Consider the following 7,197-nt stretch of genomic DNA (forward strand, 5'->3'; position numbering starts at 1 on the left):
CGCAAAGTATAGCGCCATTAGATAGTCCGTTATGTGTGTGTTGTCTTGTCGAACTGAAAAAGCCGACCAGCTGACATAAAGTTGTCTTGTCAACATCATGATATTTAACACGCAAAGTATAGCGCCATTAGATAGTCCGTTATGTGTGTGTTGTCTTGTCGAACTGAAAAAGCCGACCAACTGACATAAAGTTGTCTTGTCAACATCATGATATTTAACACGCAAAGTATAGCGCCATTAGATAGTACGTTATGTGGGTGTTGTCTTGTCGAATTGAAAAATCCGACCAGCTGACATAAAGTTGTCTTGTCAACATCATGATATTTTACACGTAAAATATAGCGCCATTAGATAGTACGTTATGTGGGTGTTGTCTCGCCTATAAATAACAGGCTCATTGTAGTTATGTTATGTGCTCAAAATTTACTAAAAGCAAATACTTTATTAAAGGTAAGGTTTTTTTTTACTAAAAGCAAATATTACACAAATGGCTCAACCTCTTCGTCCACCAAAGTGCAACTGTGGAAAAGCATGCTTGATGCAAAATTGTTGGGAAGGTGGTGAAGTTGGACGCCGCTACTGGCATTGTGTGAACCAGTTTTACAAGGTTCCCGGCAAACCTATTTGTGATTTTCAAGAATGGGTTGATGAACCATGTTATCAGGGATGTTACAGAGAACAACTCCAGTTTCTTCATAATATGTGTTTAAGACAACAGGAACATGAAAAAGAAAGCAATAGAATTATTGCAGACTTGAGGGCGAACCTGAAGGAGGTGAGAGAAGAAAAATGGAAAACACAATGGAATTGTGAAGCACAAAAGAATCGAAAAAAAATATAAACTGGAACTTGCGAAGGTGAAGGCGAAACTGAAAGAGGTAGAAGAAGAAAAAGAACAACTGGAAGAACGATTTAAGTGGTTGGAGCGGAGAATAAATAGCAACCAGGGCTAAACATTGGCATGTATGTGTTTAGTGTATTTTTCATATTTCATGTATTTTTATTATGTTGGCCTGCTATATTTGTGTTTGTGATTGTGTTTGTACTGTAGTAATGTTTTCCTTGTGTGTTGTACTAAATTTTATTTTAATTGAAGTAGAAGTTAAGTTTAAGTGCTTGTGTTGTACTAAATTTTATTTTATGAAACTATCAAACGAATGGAGAACTAAAAAAAGTAATGCGCATATTCGATTAAATAATATTGTTATATATATATATATATATATATATATATATATATATATATATATATATATATATATATATATATAATGTGTTTTTATTATAATTTAAATTCATATTTTTTAATAACTTACTTGTACAAATTATATATATAATTTGTACAAAATAATGTATTTTTATTATAATTTAAATTCATATTTTTTAATAACTTAATTGTACAAATTACTAATTATGTGTGTTGATACAATTATTAACTTAATTGTACAAAGTTTGCATTTTCAACTACCAGTATAAGATACTTAAACAAAAGGAATTCTAAGCTAAAATACTACACATTACTACGCTACAAGGCTCTAAATTTTACTACGCTATAAGGGTCTACGTTTTACTACGCTAAAAAGGTCTGGATTTTACTACGCTAAAAAATAATCTAAACTAAGCATAAACAACAAATAAATTTAATTGCAAATAAAATACAAAACGGAATGAAAAAACATATGTATAAATCAGGATATTAACAGACAAATTTATTTTACTAATTTATATTTTATTAGAAAACACTAATATTAAATTCGGATAAATTTAACATGCTAGTTTCGAAAAAAAAATACAAACCGAAATAGAACACATACAAATCAAATAATATACATTATTATAAATGTTTCAACTTAAAATAAATCGAAATACCTCGATTTAGAATTTTGGCAAAACAAAAAGATTGAAATTTTGACTCCGGAATTGTGAATCAACAATAGCACGAAACTCTACTCGAATGTGGGACCCTTTTTCTTCGAGTTTTATGTGTCGGGGGGACCCAATTTTTTTTTTTAAAGAAACGGGCAGAATCGGTGGGGGACCAAGAAGAGGGGAAGAGTTTTAAAATAATGGTGGATGGATGAATTGGAGAAGAAGACGGAGGGGTATAAAATATCTATGTATAGCGCCACTATACCTGGCGCTATACATTAATGCTGTATATATAGTGCCAGGTATTGTGGCGCTATACCTGGCCATGTCAGCTTTTACAGTATAGCGCCACAATACCTGACGCTATACCTTAACGGTTCCGTTACTGTTAGTATATAGCGTCATGTATTATGGCCCTATATATAAAAAGATCATTTTTGGTTCCGGATTCCTCAATTATGTAAGGTGGCCCAATGGCTGCTTGATCGTTGCGGGTCATTCATTATCTAGGCTCATCAATGTAACTTTTGATTGGTCTCCTCTTAATGTTGCTGTCTTTTTCCTTATAGATTGTCATAGATGAAAAACAATGTATAGAAATAAGTTTTTTTTTTCTCTCTTTTGTAAAATAGAATAAAAGTTGTTTACCAGATTGCTGGTAAAGCTTTGATTAATAAATGCCATTTCTCAACATTACTAATGTATACTACTATCTATTCCTTAGTTTCCACTTTATTTACTTGAATGCATAGTTATGGTTTCTAATATTTTTGCAAGTTAGTATCTTGTACCTAAATCGATGGCTCACTTTTTCTAAGTAACGGGGAAGATGACCGAAACGTGCCACTGAAAGACTCTACTAAAACACAAATGAGCTGTCAAAAACATAGAGAAGGTAGGATGGACAGTAGATCAGATCTAGTAATCATATATAGGAAGTCCTTGTCCCATCAAGGTATTTGGATATTTTTACCCATTCCCCTAAAATACTTGCCTTTTTTTTTTTTTAATGAAAACTCGTTTTAAAGATTTTGGACTAAATGCAACCTAACCTGTATTAGTTTGTCTCAATAATTTCTAGCTTTTGTAAGTCGAAACTACACTATGTTTTGTCTATGTCACATCTCAAGAAAAATAAAGAAAGTAAAAGAACAACTCGTCATTGAGGCACATTCTCCAAGAAAAGAACTGTCATCTTTTTTTTTTTTTTTTTTTTTTTTTCCGTTTTGACAATTATGTCAAGTTAAATATTAAAATAAACCCTCACGGATGATTTACCTCTAAGACCCAAAAACTAACTTGTTACTTTTTTCTATTATAACTTACATGAGAAATCCACAGAAGTAGGTGGAAGCGACAAGGCAATTAGCCGATTAATTTAGGAGGTTCCTTGTCAAGTTTATGCTCATTTGCGACTGGTTAAAGGGAAATTTCCTTGTCCCGATACTTAATTTTTAATCCCTTAATTCCTATAACATTATATTCGAAGTGGTGCAGAGAGTTTAATTTAGGTATGAAGAAAGGCATATATGGAGTTAGAGTTGTTGCAAAGATGCAAAGAACCTCTTGTCATAACTCCTAATTAGTCATAATATATCTCCCCTAGATTGTATGTATGACATGGCACCTAATTAGTGGGGAATTGAGAGAGTGTGGAAGTTACTTTTAAATGCAATTATTTTATAACCATGGTATTCCGGCTAGCTAGATCTCGAGTAGTTCGATGCGTGCTTGCTACTTCTCATCAACATAATTGGTACTAAATAACTCTATCCACCAAAGTTTAGATGCATCTCGTGATTTTCTACTTGACCACCTTCGATGCAATTGATTGAGCTAGTTCCAAGTTCCAACCCATGTTGAATACTATTCCTTAGTTAGCTGCAATACTATTTCCACCAAATTTTCAGGCCATAACCTGTCCATTCACCCATCTCTTTAAATTTATCGACGTTCTTCCAATCTATTCCAACATTTATGAATTTCTACGAGTGTAATTGCTAGGTCGCCACAGTGCTGTATATGGTACAGCTAGCTTGAATCAATCCTCCTGCACAATATAATAGTGTAACAAATGGTTCCCTGTCAATGAAGCAGATTGCAAGACATCAGAAAGGCACATGGCTAAGTTATTTCATCATTCATACATCGTAAATAATGTAAAAAAAAAAATGGTGCAGGATTTAGCATTATCTTGGTGTTTTTAGTTTCTGTTAGATATAACATATACAATTGAGTTATTTTTTGCGTTATAATATTAGTGCGATAATAATAGCTATTGATGAAACTACCCCTCTTAATTGTGGAAGGTGGAACGTTGCGTTTCCTCCAATCTACCAAGGACAAAAACGTAGTACGTACTAGAAAATCTTAGACATGCATTAAAGAAAAAACATAAACAATCCAACCTAGTCTTTGCCTAGATTATAAGTACACATTGCTTTGTCTTGAATCCGCTCATCTTTTTAAAGAGGAAGCAAAATAAACCATTGTCCAGTCTCAAAGATAATTAACCTAAAATCCAGATCAAATTCATTTTTTAATCATTATTTCTTGAAGGATACTGTACCATATCGTACCCCAAAGGACCAGGACATAAGAGGCAGTAGCCCAATTAGATAATATATTAATTCAAGTACTAAACTCGAATCTTGATTTATACGAGAAGTTTGCTGGAAGGGTGTTAATTAGGACTAACATGGTTCTGATCAGTTTTGTCTCTGGGTTGATATTTTCAAGTTGCTTCAAATAATCTTAGTTGAAGGAATAAAATATTCATTTGTCTCCTCATGATGCTGAACAGTACAGCGAAGACCCATGTATTTGGGAACTGCGAAAATTTATTGCACATAAAACGAGTGAAAATTGCCTTCATCACGATTTTGTAATTTTTTTAAGTAGTATTTTTACCCTGTTTTGCATTTTTTTCCCTTTATATATATCTATATGGATAATTTCCTGTTGGATATGACACCATTTCTTGGCCATAACTACAGCCCCTTCTTCTTTTGTTATATATTGGCCAACAATATACAAGGTATTCATCATCTTCAAAGAAAAACAAGTACACGGGGAGCAAAATGGCCTGTTGGTCAGCTGAAAGTGCAACCAAAGCCTATCTCAGAGCAATAAAAATGGTTAGTACAACTTCACTGCTTGCATCAATTTGTACTACTTAGTAATATTTCACTCAACAAATTCCAAAATTTTCTGTTCTCATGTTGTATATTTTGTATTTGCCAGGAAAAGAGAGCTAAAGAGCCAGATGTATCAGAATTCATCTCAGCACTTGCTGCAGGAAACAACGCGCAATTGATGGTTGTTGCATGTGCTGGTGCAGCCGACTCCACCACACTAGCCCTAGTGGCTGCAGCCCAGCAAACTGGCGGCACAGTCATTTGCATCCTTAGTGGTGTTGACAAACTAATTCCATCACTAAAATTTCTACACAATAACCGAGACATGTTGAGTTTGTCATTGGAGATGCCAAAACTCTACTAATAAATGACTACAGAAGAGCAGATTGTATAGTAATTGACTGCAACCTCAACAACTGTGAAGGCATTCTTTAAACAGCACGAAGAATCGGGGAAATTGCCATCGTTTTGGGGTACAATGCGTCATGGAGATGCCAAAGCTTTAATGCTCATTTGTTACCCATAGGAGAAGGCTTATTGGTGACTAAAACGACGCATAAAGGCAGTAGCTTTGGCGTTTCAGGGAAAAAGAGCCGCTGGATTGTCAAAGTAGATAAATGCACAGGGGAAGAGCATGTCTTCAGGGTCAGATCCTCACATGGAAGTCCTGTTGAAGCCTAGGTTACGATTTAGTGTTCTTTGAAGATTTTGATTCTTTTTTCCCCCTTAGCAGGTTATGAATTTGAACTGTAAATAGAAGAGATTTAATCATTTTAAGAGTAGTTTACACTTGGCCTATTGCTATTGCTGATTCATTGAGGATTGTCAGGGTCAAATTTTGAGTTTCTTCCATATATGCAGTTAAAACAATCACGTTGTGGCCATATAAATCATCTGCCAATGAGAGCTAGTATATGCTAAGTTTCACTTTGTTTTGAGGAGAGTGCGCAAAATGATGGACTCAATTTCCATCCTAACCATTTGATGAACCTCTTCAGCTGGCATTGGCAAAGTTTGATCGAGTTGTCTATGGAACCAGTACAATTACTACGCTGCAATCCCAAAGAAGTGAAGTTGTCTATATGAATTCTTACTGTTCACAGTCCAATCACACCTTGTAATGTCTTTTTACCTTTTGAAATTTTTTGTCCTAATAAAAGTTCAACGAGCAATGTGCTTATCTGCAACTTATCCACATGAATAACAGCGTGTGCGAACGCGTGCCTATTAATTAGAGCTAAATAACTAGGACTTGTCAATATTAAGCACACTGCAAGTTGACCTATTCATGCGCAGAAATGTTCACCATTAAGCTAACACTGCCACTTCAACATCCTAATACTTAGTTGGCAAGTTTGTCACAAATTTGTAGCATTTTCTTCGCCCAAATCTTTCTCTTTCCATGACAACGTTCCTTGTTGTCTTTTCTCTAAGAATTTGTTGCTAGAGAATTAACAATAAATAAAAGAAAGTTCCAACAAGTGTCAGCTATGATCTATTAAGTGAGAGAACGTGCGAAAGAGTAGTTTAATTTCTTCTTAATCACAACAACATGATCTTTTCTTCAAAATCAGAAAAGTGGGGCCTCAATGATAATGCAGGAAATTGAAACAAGGAGAGACAATTTATATGCAAGTTGTTTCTCTGTTACTCAATAAGCTCTTGTAGAGGAAACACTTTGATCGGATCTAGATCTTTGCTTGTCCTTCCGATGCAATGCTAAACAGTTACCTGTTATGCTTCTGAACAGCCAGCAATTCTTAATTGGAATTACCCCGCATACACTGTCAGTAAAATATATTCTTACAATATCAGTTTAGTTTAACTTGTTGTAGCAGGTTTAACTTGTTACCTGCAATAAATAGTGTAAAAATTTGCTCTTTTACATTATTTTGTGTCATTCAAAGGTTATTGCTTCATATGTAAAGTAAATAATTTTCTTAGTTTATTACCGTGATCAACAACTTGTTTAAACACAAGCATCTTCTGTTTTCTTTAGTACTTAAGTTCCAACTAGCCCGTTCTCAAGCACTTCTCACTTCAATAGTGGAGCTTTTCATGTTCTGATAGTTGATAGTGCATCTAGAGAAGGAGGAGTAGGAGCTAGCTTTGGGGGCGGAATCGAAGCGAAGAAATTAGTTCATGCCACGGCGATCTATATGGAAGGGAAGTTTTGTTGATACATTCCTCT

At 34.5% G+C, this 7,197-nt stretch overlaps 1 long non-coding RNA gene across 1 annotated transcript; it reads left to right on the top strand.

The window, feature by feature from the left end:
* Positions 1-4,828: 4,828 nt before the first annotated feature.
* LOC107768092 (uncharacterized) lies at positions 4,829-6,186 on the top strand. The gene is made up of 2 exons (XR_012696951.1): positions 4,829-5,006; positions 5,113-6,186. It is a non-coding gene; the product is annotated as an uncharacterized LOC107768092 (long non-coding RNA).
* Positions 6,187-7,197: the final 1,011 nt, after the last annotated feature.

Source organism: Nicotiana tabacum, chromosome 11 (genome assembly GCF_000715075.1).
Source record: "Nicotiana tabacum cultivar K326 chromosome 11, ASM71507v2, whole genome shotgun sequence".
Lineage (NCBI taxonomy): Eukaryota > Viridiplantae > Streptophyta > Magnoliopsida > Solanales > Solanaceae > Nicotiana > Nicotiana tabacum.